Source organism: Panthera pardus, unplaced genomic scaffold (genome assembly GCF_024362965.1).
Source record: "Panthera pardus isolate Hobbes unplaced genomic scaffold, ASM2436296v1 HiC_scaffold_27, whole genome shotgun sequence".
NCBI lineage: Eukaryota > Metazoa > Chordata > Mammalia > Carnivora > Felidae > Panthera > Panthera pardus.
The window spans coordinates 58094152-58116620 of NW_026526843.1; positions in this window are offsets into that span (position 1 = coordinate 58094152).

The window sequence follows — 22469 nt, forward strand, 5'->3', positions numbered from 1 at the left end:
TAAAATCATGAATGAAAATAGAATTATTACAACCAATCCCTCAGAAATACAAGCAATTATCAGGGAATACTATGAAAAATTATATGCCAACCAACTGGACAACGTGGAAGCAATGGATAAATTCCTAAACACCCACACGCCTCCAAAACTCAAACAGGAGGAAATAGAAAGCATGAACAGACCCATAACCAGCGAAGACATTGAATCAGTCATCAAAAATCTCCCAACAAATAAGAGTCCAGGACCAGATGGCTTCCCAGGGGAGTTCTACCAGATGTAGAACTCTATCCTTCTCAAGGTATTCCAAAAAATAGAAAGGGAAGGAAAACTTCCAGCCTCATTCTAGGAAGCCAGAATTACTTTGATTCCTAAACCAGACAGAGACCCAGTAAAAAAAGAGAACTACAGGCCAATATTCCTGATGAATATGGATGGAGAAATTCTCAATAAGATACTAGCAAATCGAATTCAACAGCATATAAAAAGAATTATTCACCATGATCAAGTGGGATTCATTCCTGGACTGCAGTGCTGGTTCAACATTCGCAAATCAATCAACGTGATACATCACATTAATAAAAGAAAAGATAAGAAACATATAATCCTGTCAATCGTTGCAGATTAGGCCTTTGACAAAATTCAGCAACCTTTCTTAATAAAAACCCTCGAGAAAGTCGGGATAGAAGGAACATACTTAAAGATCATAAAAGCCATTTATGAAAAGCCCACAGCTAACATCATCCTCAATGGGGAAAACCTGAGAGCTTTTTCCCTGAGATAAAGAACATGACAGGGATGTCCACTCTCACTGCTGGTGTTTAACATAGTGTTGGAAGTGCTAGCATCGGCAATCAGACACAAAAAGAAATCAGAGGCATCAAAATTGGCAAAGATGAAGTCAACTTTCACTTTTTGCAGATGACATGGAATACCCGATAGACTCCACCGAAAGTCTGCTAGAACTGATACATGAATTTAGCAAAGTTGCAGGATACAAAATCAATGTACAGAAATCAGTTGCATTCTTATCCACTTATCCATCCATAATGAAGCAACAGAAAGACAAATAAAGAAACTGATCCCATTCACAATTGCACCAAGAAGCATAAAATACCTAGGAATAAATCTAACCAAAGATGTAAAAGATCTGTATGCTGAAAACTATAGAGAGCTTATGAAGGGAATTGAAGAAGATATAAAGAAATGAAAAACATTTTGTGCTCATGGATCGGAAGAATAAATATTGTCAAAATGTCAATACTACCCAAAGCTATCTACACATTCAATGCAATCCCAATCAAAATTGCACCAGCATTCTTCTCGAAACTAGAACAAGCAATCCTAAAATTCATATGGAACCACAAAAGGCCCCGAATAGCCAAAGTAATTTTGAAGAAGAAGACCAAAGTGGGAGGCATCACAATCCCAGACTTTAGCCTCTACTACAAAGCTGAAATCATTATGACAGCATGGCATTTGCACAAAAACAGACACATAGATCAATGGAATAGAATAGAAACCCCAGAACTAGACCCACAAACGTATGGGCAACTAATCTTTGACAAAGCAGGAAAGAATATCCAATGGAAAAAAGACAGTCTGTTTAACAAATGGTGCTGGGAGAACTGGATAGAAACATGCAAAAGATTGAAACTAGACCACTTTCTTACACCATTCACAAAAATAAACTCAAAATGGATAAAGGACCTGAATGTGAGACAGGAAACCATCAAAACCCTAGAGGAGAAAGCAGGAAAAGACCTCTCTGACCTCAGTCGTAGCAATTTCTTACTTGGCACATCCCCAAAGTCAGGGGAATTAAACTCAAAAATGAACTACTGGGATCTTATGAAGATAAAAAGCTTCTTTACAGCAAAAGAAACAACCAACAAAACTAAAAGGCAACCAACAGAATGGGAAAAGATATTTTCAAATGACATATCAGACAAAGGGCTAGTATTCAAAATCTATAAAGAGCTCCCCAAACTCCACACCCGAAAAGCAAATAACCCAGTGAAGAAATGGGCAGAAAACATGAATAGACAGTTCTCTAATGCAGACATCTGGATGGCCAACAGGCACATGAAGAGATGCTCAACGTTGCTCCTCATCAGGGAAACACAAATCAAAACCACACTCAGATATCACCTCCCGCCAGTCAGAGTGGCCAAAATGAACAAATCAGGAGACTATAGATTCTGGAGAGGATGTGGAGAAACGGGAACCCTCTTGCACTGTTGGTGGGAATGCAAACTGGTGCAGCCGCTCTGGAAAGCAGTGTGGAGGTTCCTCAGAAAATTAAAAATAGACCTACCCATTTACCCCGCAATAGCACTGCTAGGAATTTACCCAAGGGATACAGGAGTACTGATGCATAGGGCCACTTGTACCCAAATTTTTATAGCACCACTCTCAACAATAGCCAAATTTTGGAAAGAGCCTAAATGTCCTTCAACTAATTAGTGGATAAAAAAAATTGTGGTTTATATACACAATGGAGTACTACGTGGCAATGAGAAAGAATGAAATATGGCCCTTTGTAGCAACACGGAAGGAACTGGAGAGTGTGATGCTAAGTGAAATAAGCCATACAGAGAAATATAGATACTATATTGTTTCACTCTTATGTGGATCCTGAGAAACTTAACAGAAACCCATGCAGGAGGGGAAGGAAAAAAAAAAGAGGTTAGAGTGGAAGAGAGCCAAAGCATAAGAGACTCTTAAAAACTGAAAACAAACTGAGGATTGATGGGGGGTGGGAGGGAGGGGAGGGTGGGTGATGGTATTGAGGAGGGCACCTTTTGGGATGAGCACTGGGTGTTGTATGGAAACCAATTTGACAATAAACTTCATATATTGAAAAAAAAAGACATATGCACCCCCTAACTTTACTGATACATTATATAAAATAGCCAAGATACAGAAACAATATAAATGTCAATTGATAGCTTAATGGATAAATAATTGTGATTATATATATATATATATATATATATATTACACATAAAAAATGAGTTTGTGATGGGGCATCAGCATGGCTCAGTCAAGCATCCAACTTTGGCTCAGGTCATGATCTCATGGTTCATGACTTTGAGCCATGTGTTGGGCTCTGTGCTGACAGCTCAGAGCCTGTAGACTGCTTCAGATTCTGTGTCTCCCTCTCTCTCTGCCCCTCCCTTGCTCATTCTCTGTCTCTCAAAAATAAGTAAACATTAAAAAATATTTAAAAAATCATTTTGTGCCATTTTAAAAAACATGAATGGATCAGAGGGCACTATGCTAAAAATAAGTCAGAGAAAGACAAATACCAGATGATTTCATTTATATGTGGAATTAAAAAAAAAACATAACAAATGAACAAGGAAAAAAATAGCAGAAACAGATCCAATATTCGCAGAACAAACTAATGGTTGCCAGAAGGGTTGGAGGATGAGCAAAATGGTGAAGGGGTGTGGAAGGTACTAGGTTACAGTTATGGAATGAATAAGTCACAGGGATGGATGTTACATCATAGGGAATATAGTCAATGGTATTGTAGTACTGCTGAATGGTGACAGGTATTAATTGCATTTGTGGTGAATATAGCATAACTTATATAGTTGTCAAATCACTATATTGTACACCTGAAACTAAAGGAACATTATGTGTCAACTATACTTCAATTTAAAAAGAAAAAATTTTCCAAACAATTTTGAAGTAGTTCTTCACCACTAAATCTTCCTTAAAAGGAATGTAAAAGAAAATCCTTTAAGTGGAAACAAAAGGCCATAACTAGAAGAAAGAAAATTATAAAAAGAATACATTTTACTTGGAGAAGAGCTAGAAACGAAGAGCAAGAGAAGAAGAATCGAACAGAGAATAATATAAAAGCATGCAGAAAAAATTAACAGAATGGCAATTAGTACATATCTATCTATAATTACATTATCAATTATAAATACTCACTTTATCAATTACTATTGATGTAAATATATTAATTCTCCAATAAAAAGGTATAGATTGACTGAATGTATAAAAAACAAGACTCATCTTTTTGCTGCCAGAAGACTCACTTTAGATATAAAGACACATACAGACTTGTAGTGAAGGAGTGACAAAATATATTCTATGCAAATGGAAGCAAAAAAAAAAAAAGTCAGGTAATAATACTCAATCAGATAATATAGATTTTGGAAGATTCCAATAAGAGGCAAAAGAGGTCATATCATAATGCTAAAAGGATCAATACAATAAGAGGATATAACAATTTTATATATATATATACATATATATATATATGTATATATATATATATACACTCTGTCTCAGCACAGAAGCACCTAAATATGTAAAGCAAATATTTAGAGACATAATGGGAGTAATGCTGTAATACAATAATAGTAGAGGACTTTAACACTCCACTTACATTAGTGAATAGATCATTGAGACAGAAAAAAATCAATGAGAAAAAATATTTTTGAACTACATATTAAATCAAATTGACTTAACACATATTTATAGAACATTTTATCCTCAAACAGCAGAATACACATTTTTCAAGCGAACATGGAATATTTTCAGAGGACAACACATGATAGGCTACAAAATAATTCTCAATAAATTAAAAAGATTGAACATACCTTTTCCAACCATAATATGATGAGAAATCAATTACAAGAAAAAAAAAACATGGTGGCGAAAAAAGCTAGTTACCAAAAAAGAAAAAAAAAATGGGTCAATAAAGATATCAAAGAAGAAATCAAGAAATATCTGGAGGCAAATAAAAATTGAAATAATACAGTTCAAAATCTTTAGGATGCAGCAAAGCAGTTCTAAAAAGTAAGCTTATTGGATTACCTGGGTGGCTCAGTCAGCTGAGCATCTGACTTTGGCTCAGGTCATGATATAACACATTTGTGGATTTGAATCCCATGTCGGCTCTGTGCTGACAGCTCAGAGCCTGGAGCCTCCTTCAGATTCTGTGCCTTTCTGTCTCTCTGCCCGTTACCTCCTTGTGCTCTCTTTCTCTCTCTCAAAAATAAATAAACATTTAAAAAGTTAAAAAAAATAAAAAGAAAGTTTATAACAATAAAGACCTAACATAAGAAACAAGAAAAATCTCAAGTAAACAATTTGAACTTACACCTAAATGAACTAGATAAAGAAGAACAAATAAAGCTCAAAGTTAGTAGAAGGAAGAAATAATAAATATCAAAGTGGGAATACATGAAATAGAGATTAAAATGATATTAAATATTAATGGCACCAAAAGCTAGTCTTTTGGGGAGATAAACAAAATTGATTAACCTTTAACCAGACAAATAAAGAAAAAAAACTCAACTAAACAAAGTCACAAACACATAAGAAGTTATAACTGGCACCAGAAAAATACAAAAAAGAAAAAAAAAATAAGAAATTACCATTAAAAAGTCCATGACAGCAAGTTGGTCAACCTATAAAAAATCATTTTTTTAAGCATACAAATGTCCAAGACTGAATCATAAAGAAACAGAAAATATGAACAGACCAATTACTAGTAAAGAAATTTAATTGGTAATCAAAAAATTTCCAACAATCAAAGTCCGGGACCAGATGTCTTTATAGGTGAATTCTACTAAACATTTCAATAACTATTAATATGTACACTTCTTAAACTATTTTAAAAAAATGAAAAACAAAATTATACACCAATATCCCTGAATAGCATAGATGAAAAACCCTCAACAAAATATTAGCAAACCAAATTCAAAAATACACTAAAAAGGTCACTCTCTGCAAGCAAGTTGTATTTATTCTATTAAGGCAAAGATGGTTCAATATATGCAATCAATCAGCATGATGTACCACTTAACAAAATGAAAGGTAAAAATAATATGATCATCTCAATAGATGCAGAAAAAAAAATTGACAAAATTCAACATCTGTCCATGATAAAAACTGTCACAAAGTGGGTTTAGAGGGAATATACCTTCACAAAATAAAGGCCATATTTGACAAACCCATAGCTCACATCATACTCAGTGGTGAAAAGCTGAAAGCTTTCTCATAATTTTAGGAACAATACAAAAATGTCCACACTGACCAATTATTTTCAAAATAGCACTGGAAGTTTTATCTATAGCAATCAGATGAGAAATAGACATCAAAGTCATTCAAATTGGTAAAGAAGTAAAACTGTTACTATCTGCATATGACATGATACTATATTTAGAAATCTCTAAAGACCTCCAAAAAGCCTATTAGAACTAATAAATTAGTTCAACAAAGTTGAAGGATTCAAAATCAATATATATAAATATTTGGATTTCTGTATACTACTAATGAAATACAAGAAATAAAAATTAAGAAAACAATCCCATTCATAATTGCATCAAAAATAATAAAATACTTAGGAATAGGTTCAAAGAGGGGAAAGACCTATACACTGAAAAGTAGAAGACACTGATGAAAAAATGCAAATATGACACAAATAAATGGAAAGGTATATCATGCTCATGGATTGTAAGAATAAGTATTGTTAAAATATCCATACTACCCAAAGCATCCTATAGATTTGAGGCAGTCCCTACTAAAATATCAATATTATTATTCAAATAACTAGGACAAATCATAGAATTTATATGGGCCCACAAAAGACTCTAAATAGCCACAGAAACCTTGAGAAAAGTGTACAAAGCTGGAGGTATAACAATCCCAGGTTTAAAGTATACTCTAAATCTATAGTAATCAAAATAGTATGGTACTGGCAGAAAAATAGACACATAGATGAATGGACTTATTGAGAGTCCATAAATAAACTCACACTTACTTAAATGGTTAATTTGTCTGTGACAAAGAAGGAAAGAATATAGAATGGGAAAAAAAAAACTGTCTTTTTAATAAATGGTCTTGGGAAAACTGGACATCTACATACAAAAGTATTAAACTGGATCAGTTTCTACCACTATACACAAAAATAAACTCAAATTGGATTAATTATGTAAATATAATACCAAAAACCATAACATTTCTAAAGGGAAGTTGGGAGGGGAATGGCCTAAATGGGTGATGGATATTAAGGAGGACACTTGTGGTGATGAGCACTGGGTGTTATATGTAAATGATGAGTCACTAAATTCTACTCCTGAGACCAATATTACACTATATGTTAACTAATTAGAATTTAAATAAAAACTTAAAAGAAAAAAGAAAAGAGAAAATTTAAAAAAATCCTAAAGGAAAACATAGGCAGAAATCTCTTGGACATCCCTCTTGGCAATATTTTTTTTATATGTTTCTCAGGCAAGTGAAAGGAAATCAAAAATAAACTATTGGAACTACATTAAACTATAAAGTCACAGTGAATAAAACCATCAACAATAAAAAATGCAACCTATGGAATGGAATATTTGAATATGGTATATTTGAGGATAGTACATTTGATAAGAGAATAATATCCAAAGTACATAAAGAACTCCTATCACCATCTTCCTAAAGAAAATAAAACAATCGATTCTTAGTAGATAGTAATATGAAAATTTTAAATGTTACAGTGAAAATAAAAATAGTGCTTCTCAAAAAAAAAAAAAAAAAAAAAAAGAACTCCTATAAGTCAACACCTAAAAAACCCAAATAATCCGGGGCGCCTGGGTGGCTCAGTCGGTTAAGAGTCCGACTTCGGCTCAGGTCACGATCTCGCGGTATGTGAGTTCGAGCCCCGCGTCGGGCTCTGTGCTGACAGCTCAGAGCCTGGAGCCTGTTTCAGATTCTGTGTCTCCCTCTCTCTCTGACCCTCCCCCGTTCATGCTCTGTCTCTCTCTGTCTCAAAAATAAATAAATGTTAAAAAAAAAATTAAAAAAAAAAAAAACAAATAATCCAATTAAAAATAGGACAGAGTAGGTGCCTGGTGGCTCAGTCAGTTAAGCGTCCCGCTTTGGCTCAGGTCATGATCTTGCAGTTTGTGAGCTTGAGCTCCACGGTGGGCTCTGTGCTGACAGCTTAGAGCCTGGAGCCTGCTTTGGATTCTGTGTCTCCCTCTCTGCCCTCCCCCACTCGTTCTCTGTGTCTCAAAAATGAATAAATGTTTAAAAAAATTAAAATGGGACAGAGCACATAAACAGATACTATTTGTTTTTTCAAAGAAGACATACAGATGTCCACCTGGCACATGAAAAAAAAATGCTCAATATTATTCATCGCACAATTTGTGAGATCAAGCACCTCATCGGGGTCAGTGTGAAGCCTGCTTGGGATTCTCTGTCCCTTTGTCTCTCTGGCCCTCTCCCCCCATATGTCTCTCAAATAAATAAACTTAAAAAAAAAAACAAGTGTTCATGAAGATGTGAAGAAAAAGTAACTCTTGTGCATTTTGGGGGGTAATGTAAATAGGTACATCCGGTATGGAAAACCATATGGAGGTTCTTTAAAAAATTAAATATAGGGGCACCTGGGTGGCTCAGTCGTTTGAACGTCCGACTTCGGCTCAGGTCATGATCTCATAGTCTGTGGGTTCAAGCCCCGCATCAGGGTCTGTGCTGACCGCTTGCTCAGAGCCTGGAGCCTGCTTCAGATTCTGTGTCTCCCTCTCTTTCTGCCCCTCCCCCACTCATGCTTTGTCTCACTCTGTTTCTCAAAAATAAATGTAAAATAAAAAAATTAATAAAAAAAAATTAAATATAGAAGTACCACACAATCTAGTAATTCCACTAAATGGTATTTACCCAAGTAAAACAAAACACTACTTCAAAAATATATATGTACCCCTAATTTTGTTGCAGTATTATTTACAGTAGCCAAAATATGAAAGCAACCTGTGTGTCCATCATTAGATCAATAGGAAAGGAAGATGGGTATATATGTGTATATATGTATATATATCATGGACTATCACACAGCTTTAAAAAAGAGTAAGAGGCTCCTGGGTGACTCAGTCGGTTGAGCACCTGACTCTTGATTTTGGCTCAGGTCATGATCCCAGAGTCATGGAATCAAACCCTATTTCAGGCTCTGGGATGAGCATCGAGCCTGCTAAAGAGTCTCTCTCTCCCTCTGCCCCTCTTTCCCCTCACACTCTCTCTAAAATAAAATTAAAATTAATAAATAAAATTAAAAAGAATGAAATATTTACATTTGCAACAATATGGATGGACCTAGAGGTTATTATGCGAAGAAAAATAAGTGATACAGAGAAAGATAAATACCATATGATTTTTCTTATATATATATATATGAAATCTAAAAAAAGAAAACAAATGAGCAAACAAACAACAAAAGTGAAATAGACTCATAAATATAGAGAACACTCTAGTGGATGCCAGTAAGGCAGGGGTTGGGGGTATAGGTAAAATAGATTAAGGGGATTAAGACATACAAACTTCTAGTTATAAAATAGACAATTAATGAGAATCAAAACTGCAGGATAGAGAATATAGTCAATAGTATTATATAACTTTGCGTGGTGAAAAATTGTAACTACACTTATGGTGAGCACTTTGTAATGTATGTACACCTGAAACTAATATAATACTATGTCATATATACCTCAATTAAAAATTAATGGAGGGGCACTAGGATGGCTCAGTTGGTTAAGCGTCTGGCTTCAGCTCAGGTCATGATCTCATGGTTTGTGGGTTCGAGCCCTGCATTGGGTTCTGTGCGGACAGCTCAGAGCCTGAAGCCTGCTTCGGATTCGGTGTCTCCTTCTCTCTCTTCCCCTCCCCCACTCATGCTCTGTCTCTATGTCAAAAATAAATAAACATTGAAAAAATTGTTTTAATTAATAGAAATTTCTAAGAATCTGTTTCTTGGTTTCTCTCTCTCTCTCTCTCTCTCTCTCTCTCTCTCTCTCATTTTACCTTTGCTTATTGCTATGAGACTTGGTCTTATTTGTCCTCACCACAAAAAGAAATTATAATTATCTGTTGTGATAAAAGTGCTGGTTAAATATATAGCGATAATCATATTGCAATTTTAAATGTATCAAAGCAACACATTGCACACCTTAAACTAGTACAATGCTATGTCAGTTATATTTCAATACCAAAAATTAATTAACTAAAAAAACCTATGAGATACATTTCAAGTCCACTGGAATGGATATAAAAAGAACAAAAATAAAAACATGAAGACAGTAACAAGTATTGGGAAGGAAATGGAGAAATTAGAACTCTCACAAATTTTTTTTCAAAAATGTAAAAAGCTGCAGTCCCTACGGTAATGTTTGGAAATTTCTCAGTATGTTAAACATAATGTTTTTATATGTTCAAGCAATTCCACTCTTGGATGAAAACATATATCCACACAGAAGATTGTTCACAAATACTCAAAGATGCATTGATCATATAAATGCATAGATTTATATGGATAGACAAAACATTAAGCCATCAACTGATGAAGGAATAAATGCAATATGATCTGTTTGTACAATGGGACATTATTTAGCACTAAGAGAAAGAAGTAATGGTACTTGTTATAACATTGATGAACTTTTAAGACAGTAGTCTGAGTGAAAGGAGCCAGACACAAAAAGCAAAAAATAAATTATTCTATGCAGATGAATTGCTGAGCATAGGCAAATCCATAAATAGATCATTATTATATGTAGTTGTCATGGGTATGGATTAGGGTGAAGTGGAGATTGACTGCTATAGTAGTACTGGGTTTTACTGAGGGTGAAGGAAATGTTTTGAATTAGGTATTGGTAATGGGTGCTCAATTTACAACATGAATACATTTTTTGAGAGAGAGAGAGAGAGGTGTAAGTGACCTAGCAGCAAAGAGAGAGAGAGAGAGAGAGAGAGAGAGAGAGAGAGAGAGAGAGAGGCTCACCCAAGTGGGGCTTGTGCTCACCCAAAGCAGGGCTCGTGTTCACCTAATGCAGGACCCAAACTCACTAACCTTGAGATCATGACCTGAGCTGAAGTCAGATGTGTAACAGACTGAACCACACAGGCGCGCACAACATGAATACATTAAAACCTACTGAATTATGCAGTTTAAAATGGTGGATTTTAAGGTATGTGGATTTTATGACAATTTGAAGAAAACTTTGCCATTCAACTTATATATTTATGCCCACTAAGTTTGTGGTCTATTTTGGAAAGCAGAGTTTAGGACAGTCTTTCTGAAATCATGTGTAATACCTACAATTTATACCCTCTGCTTTTTATCTGGTCCATTCATAAGAGTAGCTATTATTAATATCTTCCCACATCTCCCCACCAGAGTTCCAAAATTTCCCATGGGAAAGCCTCGAATATTTTATTTATTTGAATTTACAAAGAGCTTATGGTAAAACCATACCATAAAAATGATAACTGACTCCTTTATCTCAGAGTTCCTAGAAAAAGAAATGTCAAGTGGATTTTAGCTGTTTGACACTAAGCAGGTCATACAGTCCTTCTGCATATAAGTTTCTTTTCTATAGAATTGAGGTAGACTTTGACCTCAATTTCTTTTTTTTTTGTATACCAAGCATCATTTATTTTGTTTTATTTTATTTTATTTTTTGCTTCTACTCATATGTTTCTTTTTTTATCCAAATTTTTATTTAAATTCCAGTTAGTTAACATACAGTGTAATGTTGTTTTTATGTTTAAAATTCATTGATTCATCACTTACATATAAGAAACAGTGCTCATCACAAGTACTCTCCTTAAAACCCATTACTTATTTAACTCTTCACCCTCCCATCTCTCCTCCAGTAACCATCACTTTGTTCTCAATAGTTAATAGTCTATTTCTTGGGTTGCCTCGCATTTTTTTTCTGCTATGTTAATCTGTTTTGTTTCTTAAATTCCACATAGGAGAGAAATCATATGGTGTTTGTCTTTCACTGACTGAATTATTTCACCTACCATAATACTCTCCAGCTCTATCTGCATCCTTGCAAATGACAATATTTCATTATTTTGATGGCTGAGTAATATTCCATTATATCTATATTGTACATATAAGATCAAGTCTCATAACGATAAGCAAATATCAATATAGATATTGGTAGATATAGATATAGATATAGATATAGATATAGATATAGATATACACCACACATCTCCTTTTCCAGGTAAACACCTAGCAGTGAAGTTGCTGGGTCATAAGGTAATTTTATTTTTAACACTTAAAGGAACCTCCATATTATTTTACAGAGTAGCTGCACCAGTTTGCATTCCCACCAAGACTGCAACCTTTCTCTGCATCCTTACCAACACCTGTTGTTTTCTGAATTGTTAATTTTAGTCATTCTGATAGGTGTGAGGTGATATATCATTGTAGTTTTGAATGATATTTCCTTGATGATGAGTGATGTTCAGCATTTTTTCACATGTCTATTACCTATCTTGTCTGTATTTTGAAAAATATCTATTCATGTCTTCTGCCCATTTTTTAACAGGATTATTTTATTTTTATGTATTGAATTTTATAATTCTTTATATATTTTGGATACAAACCATTTATCAGATACGTCATTTGCAAATAGCATCTGTTTTTGCTTCAATTTCCTTTTAGATTTGTTGATAGTTTCCTTCGCTCGGCAAAAGTTTTTATTTTGATGAAGTCCCAATAATTTCTTTTTGTTTTTCTTCTCTTGTTTCAGTAGACATATCTAGTAAGAAGTTGCTACAGCTGATGTCAGAGAGATTACTGCCTGTGTTCTCTATGATTTTGAAGGTTTCCTGACTCACATTTAGGTCTTTCATCCATTTTGAATTTGTTTTTGTGTCTGGAGTAAGAAAGTGGTCCAGTTTCATTCTTTTGTATGCTGTTATACAGTTTTCCTAATACCATTTGTTGAAGAGACTATTTTTTCTGTTGGATATTTTCTCACTCTTGGTCAAAGATTAATTGGTCGTATACTTGTGAGTTCATTTCTGGATTTTCCATTCTGTTTCATTGATCTATGTGTCTATTTTTGTACTAGTACCATACTGTCTTGGTCACTATAGCTTTGTAATATAACTTGTAGTGCAGAATTGTGATGCCTCCAGCTTTCCCTTTCTTTTTCAAGATTCCTTTTGGTATTTGGGGTCTTTTGTAATTCCATGCAAATTTTAGGATTGTTTGTTCTAGTTCTGTGAAAAATGCTGGTGTTATTTTTATAGGCATTGCACTTAGTGTGGATTGCTTTGGGTAATACAGACATTTTAACATTTGTTCTTTCAATCATGAGCATGGAAAGTTTTTCCATTTCTTTGTGTCACCTTCAATTTCTTTCATCAGTGTTTTATAGTTTTCAGATTATAGGTCTCTCACCTCATTGATTATGTTTATTCCTAGATATCTTATGACTTTTGGTGCAATTGTAAATGGGATTGATTCTTGATTTCTCTTTTTGTTGCTTCATTATTGGTGTATAGAAATGCAGTGGATTTCTGTATGTTGATTTTGTATCCTGCAACTTAACTAAATTCCTGTATCAGTTCTAGCAATTATTTTTAGCAGAGTCTTTCAGGTTTTCTCTATAGAATATTATGTCATTTGCAAATAGTGAACGTTTGACTTTCCTTGATGATTTAGATGCTTTTATTTTGTTTCATTGCTGACGCTAGGACTTTCAGTCTATGTCCACTGGTGATAGTGGACATTTCCGTCTTGTTCCTGACTCTACAGGTGAAAACCTCTCAGGTTTCCCCCATGAGAGTTATATTAGCTGTGGATTTTTCATACATGGCCTTTATTATGTTGAGGTATGTTCTCTGTAAACATATTTTGTTAAGGATTTTTATCATGAATGGATGTTATACTTTGCCAAATGTTTATTCTGCATCTATTGAAGGGATCATATGATTCTTATCCTTTATTTTATTAATGTGTTGTATCACACTCACTCATTTGCAAATACTGAACCACTGTTGCAGCCCAGGAAAAAATCCCACTTCGTCATGGTGAATGATTCTTTTAACGTCCTGTTGGATTCAATTTCCTGGCATATTGTTGAGAATTTTGCATCCATGTTTATTAGGTATATTGGCATGTGGTACTCTTTTTCAGTGGAGCCTTTGGTTTTGGAATCAGAGCAATGCTGGCCTCATATGATGTATTTGGAAGTCTTCCTTCCATTTCTACTTTTTGGAACAGTTTCAGAAAAAATAAATATTAACTCTTCTTTAAATGTTTGGTAAAATTCCACTGTGTATCCATCACATCATGGACTTTTGCTTGTGGGGAGATTGTCAAATATCGATTCAATTTATTTGCTGGTTATCAGTCTATGCAAGTTTTCTATGTCTTCCTGTTTCAGCTTTTGTACTTTATATACTTGTAGGAATTTATCCATTTCTTCCAGGTTGTCCAATGTGTTGGCATATAAAATTTCGTTATATATGTATAATATATATAAATTATATATATATATAATTTCCTGTGGTGTTGGTTATTTCTCCTCTCTTATTTGTCATTTTATTAAGTTGGAACTTTTCTCTTTTCTTTTTGATATGTCTAGTTAGGGTTTTATCAATTGTGTTAATTTTGTGAAAGAACCAGATCATGGTTTAATTGATATGTCCTATTTTTTTTAACTTCTATATCATTAATTTCTGCTCTAGTCTTTATTATTTACCTTATTCTGCTGGATGTAGGCTTTGTTGGTTGTTCTTTTTCTAAGTCCTTTAGGAATAAGTTTATGTTTTTTATTTTAGATTTTTCTTGCTTCATTCTTTTTTAATATTTATTTATTTTTGACAGAGAGAGAGAGAGAGAGAGAGAGAGAGAGAGAGAGAGAGAGAGAATAAGCAGGAGAGGGGCAGAGAGAGAGGGAGGCACAGAATCCAAAGGAGGCTTTAGGTTCTAAGCTGTCAGCACAGAGCCCAATGTGGGGCTTGAACCCACAAACCATGAGATGTTGACCTGAGCCAAAGTCAGACACCTAACCGACTGAACCCCATAGCCACCCTGGGATTTTTCTTGCTTCTTGAGGTAAACCTATACTGGTATATATATCACTCCTCTGACTGCTTTTCTTGCATCCCAAAAGTTTTGGTCATTGTGTTTTCATTTTCCCTTGTTTCCATATTTTTTTTTTAATTTCACCTTTGATTTCCTGGTTGAGCCATTCTTTCTTTAATAGCAGCTGCTTTTACCTCCATGTAGTCATGGTCTTTCCAAATTTTTTCTTGTCATTGACTTCAAGTTCCATAACATTGTTTTCAGAAAATATGCATGCTGTGACATCAAACTTTTTGTACTTTTTGGGGCCTGATTGTGACCTATCATGTGATCTATTCTGGTGAATGTACCATGTGCACTTGAATGGGTATCCTGCTCCTTTTGGATGGAATGTTCTGAATATATTTGTTAAGTCCATTAAGTCCATCTGGTCCAGTGTGCCATTCAAAGTCATTGTTTTCTTGTTGATTTTCTGTTTACATGATTTTTCCATTGATGTAAGTGGAGTGTTAAAGTTTCTCACTTTTATTGCTTTATTATCAAAGAGTTTCTTTATAAGTATCATTAATTTTTTTAATATGTTTGGGTTCTTCCAAGTTGGAGACATTAATGCTTACAATTTTTAGTTCATTTTTGTTGGAAGTTCCCCTTTATTATGATATATTGCCTTCTTCATCTCTTGATACATTCTTTAGTTTAAAATCTTATATGTCTGACATAAGTATTGCTAATCTGGCCCAGTATGTCATTCAATGCCATTGTTTCCCTGTTGATTTTCTTTTTCAATGACCTGTCCATTGATGTAAGTGGAGTGTTAAAGTCTCTCACTTTTATTGCTTTATTATCAAAGAGTTTCTTTATATTTATTATTAATTTTGTTCACATTAATTTGCATAATATATGGTTATTCATCCCCTCACTTTCAATCTGCAGTTTTAGGTCTAAATTGAGTTTCCTGAAGACAGGATATAAATGGATCTTATGTCTCTATCCATTCTGATATTCCTTATCTTTCTTTGGAGTATTTAGTACACTTGCATTCATAGTATTTATTGGTAGGTATGTATTTATTGCCATTTTATTACTTGTGTTGTCATTGTTTCTGGAGATTTTCTATGTTCCTTTCTGATATTTGTCAGTTTTCATCTTTCTTTTCCAAGAAAAGAGTCCCATTTGATATTTCTTGCATGGTTCCTTTAGTGATCATGACTGCTTTAGTTTTTGTTTGGGAAACTCTTGATCTCTCCTCTTCTGAATGATAGCCTTGCTGGATAGAGTGTATTTTGTTGCAGATTGTTCCCATCTATCACTTTGAATATATCTTGCCACTACCTTCTGGCTTGCCATGTTTCTGCTGAAATATCTACAGCTAGCCTTATGGGTCTTCTTTTGTGAGTTAGGCACCTCTTTGTTTTCTTGATTTTCAGATTTTTTTCTCTATCACTGTATTTTGTAAATTTAACTACAACATGTCTGGTTGGCCTGTTTTTGTTGATTTGGATGGCAGTTCTTTGTCTTTTGGGCCTGGATGTCTGTTTCTTCTTCAGATCAAGGAAGTTTTCAGCTATGTTTTCCTCAAATAAACCTTTTCCCCAACCACAATATATTTGTAAAGGATGCACAGCTGTTTGCCAAAATCTCTGGCATGAAGACACTGATATTTCTCAGTGTTCATTTAAAATTTGAAGGTGATTATTTTATTTTGGCTTATGACAGAGTGGCCAAAGAATAATTATTTTTTAGATTGTAAGATATATTTTACATCTTAGCTTTAATAAATTTTGGGGAAAACCTTAAAGTTGAAACTACTGAATGAAAGAGCAGAACTATGTCGGCCGACTCCATCTTGTTCTGTGTCCTCCACCCTGAGTGACTATGTCCCCAACATGGCCCCTTTCCAGGAAAATCGCAGAAACCTCAGACCGCGCCTCCTCCCCTTGAGTAACCTCCCGCTCACCCGTTCAAACTTCCTGATCAAAACATGCCCAGCGACCTGCATAACGGGTCTCCTACCCTTCCCCAGCCAATCGGCTGAGGCCACGACCCTTCCCCAGCCAATCGGCTAAGGCCACAGCCATTACTTCACCAACTGCCCTTAGACCCCTATAAAACTTTTGTGCTTTTGAAACTTGCTGGCTCTCTCCGGCATCTCACTGCTGTGTCGGTGCAGGTAGGGGATTAAGCTCGAGCTAGCTCGAATAAAGGCTCCTTGCTTTTGCATCAGACTCGGCTCCCCTATGGTCTTTGTGGATCACAAATTCTGGGCATGACATTTGGGGGCTCATCCGGGATCCCCAAGACCCCCGAGGGACCCCCTACCCAGAGAGCCTGACTGGCCACGGTTAGTGTCTGTTCATTCCGTCTTTTCTGTGTGAGCTCATTTCTGAAATTCTGGTAGTGCCCAGTGCAGTCTAAGTGGATGCACTGGAGGACCACGGGCTGGGAGTTTCAGAAGATGTTCCCATCCTCCCTTCTTGAGGGACGTGGATTCCCCTCAAAGATCTGAGACGAAGCCGTCGTCTAGCTTTCAGTTTTGCTTCCATGGAGTTGGAGGACTCTTTCTAGGGGCCCTCTGTTTGTCTGTTTCTGTGTTTCTCTGTTTTGCTCTGTGGACTTACTGAACGGACATTATGGGACAGACTCAGACTACTCCTCTAAGTATTATGATTGATCACTTTAAGGATGTCAGGGGAAGAGCTAACAAACTCAGTGCGGAAGTCTGAAAGGGTTGGTGGCAGGTTTTTTGTTCTAGCGAGTGGCCAGCTTTCAATGTCGGATGGCCACCAGAGAGGACCTTCGACCTCCCTACCATCCACCGAGTCAGAGGTATCATCTCTCAGCCTAAGACGGGCCATCCTGATCAGCTCCCTTACATTATCACTTGGCAGGGCATTGTAGAAGACCCACCCTCTTGGCTTAAGCCCTTCCTACCCCACTCCCTCCAGAGCCAAAACCCATTCTTGCTTTGCAAGGGACAGAGAAGAAGGAAAACAAGGAAAGTCTTACCCAGCCTTCAACACCCCTCTACCCTGTCCTATGGGAGAGGACTGAAGAAAAATTAATTTTTCCTCCCCCGTATAATCCCCCTAGGATGCCAGAAGAACACCATCCTCCCACTCCGGGGAAGGCAGACGCTGTTCCCAGAGCGGGAGGTGGAAATGCTCCAGTTGGAAGCCCGCCCTTTACTGGACAAAGAGCTCAGAGGGAGCAGTCCACCTCTGCTGCCGACTCCACTATTCTGCTCCTGCGAGCCCCCAGACTCCCAGAGGCAGAGGGGAATCAGCCCCATCACTATTGGCCTTTCACCACTAGTGACCTCTACAATTGGAAAGCTTAGAATCTTAAGTTTTCTGAGAAACCGGAAGGGCTTATTGATTTATTAATCTCTGTTCTTTTTACTCATCAGCCCACGTGGGATGATTGCCAGCAGCTTTTGCAGGTCCTGTTCATGACTGAAGAAAGAGAAAGAATCCTCAGTGAGGACCGAAAACTAGTTCCGGGCACAGACGGGAATCCCACCACCAACCAGGCTCAGATAGACGCCTCCTTCCCCTTAACTTGGCCCCAGTGGGATTTCAACACGGCAGAAGGTAAGGAGAGGCTCTGGGTCTACGGCCAGACTCTAACGGGGGATCTCCGAATGACTGCTAGGAAGCCAACCTATTTGGCCAAGGTAGGAAATGTGCAACAGGAAAAAGATGAATCTCCGGCTGCCTTTTTAGAACAGATCATGGAGGCATTCCGTACCTATACCCCCATGGATTCAGAGGCTCCGGAAAGCAAGGCAGCTGTTATCATGGCCTTTGTAAACCAATCGGCCATAGACATTAGGAAAAAATTATGGAAAATAGATAGACTAGGAGAAAAAAGTCTGCAGGACTTACTGGTGGTAGCCAAAAAGGTATATAATAACCAGGAGTCTCCTGAGGACAAGCAGGCTTGCACCATGTCAGCTGCCAGCAGTAAGCAGACTCGAGACCTGGCCAGAATACTACTAGCTACCACTGCTGACTCCCCCGAGGAATGAGACCGCCATCTCCGGCAGCTGGCGGACGATGCAAGAAAAGGTAAAGGAACCACCAAGGGGAAGAAGCAGAGGCTGCAGAAAGATCAGTGTGCATTCTGCAAGGAGATAGGGCATTGGGCCCGAGATTGTCCGAAAAAGGCCGGCGGGAAGGGAAGCAAGACTGATCGAGTATAAGTCCTAGAGCTAGGTGAACTGAGTGATTAGGGGAGTCGGGGTTCGGACCCTCTCCCTGAACCCAGGGTAACTCTTAAAGTGGAGGGGACCCCTGTTGACTTCCTTGTCAACACCGGAGCACAACATTTGGTCCTCTGCACCCCACAAGGAAAACTAGCCAGCAAGAAGTCCTGGGTACAAGGGGCAACTGGTATGAGCCAGTATTCATGGACTACCTGAAGAACGGTAGATTTGGGGATGGGCCAGGTATCCCACTCCTTTATGTTAATACCAGAATGCCCCTACCCGCTGTTAGGACGGGACTTACTGACCAAGATTGGAGTTCTGATAACGTTCAGACAAGGGGGGTCTCAGGTCACTGATGGCAAGGGCCACCCCATCCAGGTCCTGACCAAGAAACTGGAGGATGAATACTGCCTCCACCAGGAGGTGCTCCTGAGAGAGGATAATATAGACAGATGGCTACAAGAATTCCTCTCGGTTTGGGCAGAGACATGGGGGATAAGACTAGCCACTCACAGGACCCCAGTCCTGGTAGAGCTCAAGCCAGGAGAAATTCCAGTAAGGATCAAACAATACCCCATGTCTCAGGAGGCCCAGAAGGGGATCCAGCCACACATCCAGAGACTACGAAGCCTAGGAGTACTAGTTCCTTGCCAGTCTCCCTGGAAAACCCCCCTACTGCCGGTCAAAAAGCCTCACACAAATGACTACCAACTGGTACAAGACCTCCAGGAAGTAAATACGAGGGTCACGGACATACACCCAACTGTTCCCAACCTATATACTCTCTTGAGCTCCTCGGCACCCTCCAGGGTCTGGTATACTGTACTAGATTTAAAGGACGCCTTCTTCAGTCTGCTGCTGGCACCCCAAAGCCAACCCTTGTTTGCCTTCGAGTGGCATGATCCGGAAGAGGGCTACAGTGGGCAACTCACTTGGACACGGCTGCCTCAGGGATTCAAAAATTCACCCACCATCTTCTAAGAGGCACTACTTGAGGACCTGGGTGAGTACAGAAGGGAGCACCCTGGCCTCACCCTCCTACAGTACATAGATGACATCCTGATTGCTGCCAACATGGCCAAAGACTGTGAGCGAGGGGCCCAGGACCTGCTGGCTACCCTGGGGGCCTTAGGGTACTGGGCATCCACGAAGAAGGCTCAGATATGCAGGGAGAGGGTAAGTTACCTGGGATATATCCTGGAGGGCGGACAGCGGTGGTTATCAGATGCCAGAAAAGAAACTGTCCTAAAGATCCCTACTTCCACCTCCTGAAGAGAAGTAAGGGAATTCCTAGGATCGGCCAGCTACTGACGCCTCTGGGTTCCAGGTTTTGCTGAGATCGCCAAGCCCCTATATGAAGCTACCAAGGAGGGGAAAACAAATGGGCTGAAAAAGAAGAAACTGCCTTTAATCAGTTAAAAAAGGCCCTTCTAAGTGCCCCAGCCCTGGGCCTACCAGACATTACGAGGCTGTTCCACCTCTTTGTAGACAAACATAAGGGAATAGCAAAAGGGGTTCTAACTCAAGCCTTAGGCCCCTGGAACCGCCCAGTGGCTTACCTGTCCAAGAAGCTAGACCCAGTGGCTGCCGGCTGGTTGCCATGCCTAAGAATTTTTGTGGTGACAGCACTCCTAGTCAAGGACGCAGACAAACTGACCAACTGACCCTAGGACAGGAGATCTGGATCATAACCCCACACGCCATTGAAGGAGTCCTGAAACAGCCTCCTGATAGATGGATGAGCAACACATGTATGACTCATTACCAGAGCCTCCTACTCAACCCTCCACGGGTGCGGTTCCACCCCAGTGCGGCCCTCAATCCTGCAACCCTGCTGCCTGTCCCTGACCTAGGTGCTCCACTACTTGACTGTGCGGGAATCCTGGAACAAGTACATGGATTCTGGATGGATCTGACCGACCGGCCCCTCCCTGATGCAGAGGCTACTTGGTTCACTGATGGCAGCAGCTTTGTGCAGGACAGACACAGGCATGCGGGTGCAGCGGTGGTCACCAAAACGGACACCATATGGGCGGAGGCTCTACCCTCTGAAAGGTCAGCCCAGCGAGCAGAGCTCATAGCCCTCACCAAGGCGCTGACACTGGGAGCTGGAAAACGGCTTAACATCTACACAGACGGCCGTTATGCGTTTGCCACAGCTCGTATTCATGGGGCAATTTATCAGGAGAGGGGGTTACTGACGGCAGAAGGACGGACTATAAAAAATAAGCAGGAGATACTTGACCTGCTTACGGCCTTATGGCTTCCTGCCAAGCTAGCCATTATCCACTGCCAAGGGCACCAGAAAGCTGATAACCTGGTAGCTAGAGGTAATCAAAAGGCTGACCAGGCAGCCAAGGCAGTAACCCTTACTTCAGTCCCCACCATGACCATACAACTACCAGACCCGGGAGACCCAGTTTTACCAGACTAGCCCAAATATTCCCAGGAGGTGTTGCATCAGATCAAGAAACTCCCCATGGCCCAGGAGATAAAGGGATGGTGGTATACACCTAACAAGGAGCTCATGCTGCCAGACCGGCTCAGTCTCAGTATTAGAGCACATGCATTGGTCTACTCACATGGGGGCCCGAAAATTAAAAGACTTAATTCGACATGCCAGAATCAAGATTCACCAACAGGACACCAAAATAGAGCAAGTTGTATCTGCCTGCAAGACCTTCCAACTCACCAATGCAAGAGCCACATCAAATAAAAAAGGAACCAGGCTCAGAGGCACCAGACCAGGAGCCCAATGGGAAGTCAACTTAACTGAAGTCAAACCAGGAAAGTATGGTTATAAATATCTTTTAGTATTTACAGACACCTTCTCTGGCTGGGTGGAGGCATACCCAACCAAGCATGAAACGGCTCAGACGGTGGCTAAGAAGCTACTAGAAGACATCTTACCCAGGTATGGTTTTCCTGCCATGATAGGAACAGACAATGGACCAGCTATTATGTCAGGTAACATAGGCAGTAGCCAAGGCGGTGGGGGCAAACTGGAAATTACATTGTGCTTATAGGCCCCAGAGCTCAGGACAGGTAGAAAGAATGAATAGAACCCTAAAAGAGACCCTTACCAAATTAATCATGGAGACTGGCGGGGACTGGGTGACTCTCCTACCGTACTCCCTTTACCAGGTTAGGAACACTCCTTACACCTTGGGTTTTACTCCCTACGAGATTATGTTTGGCAGGCCACCCCCTGTTATTCCCAACCTTCAAGCTGAACTTCTTGCTGAGTTTAAAGATCAAGAACTTTTTCCTTCTTTGAGAGGGCTCCAGAAGGAGCACGAGGCCATTTGGCCATGCTTCCGTGCCATCTACGAGGCTGGCCCGACCCCGACACCTCATCAGTACAGGCTGGGAGACTGGGTCTACGTCAAGAGGCACCACAGAGAGACCCTTGAGCTGTGC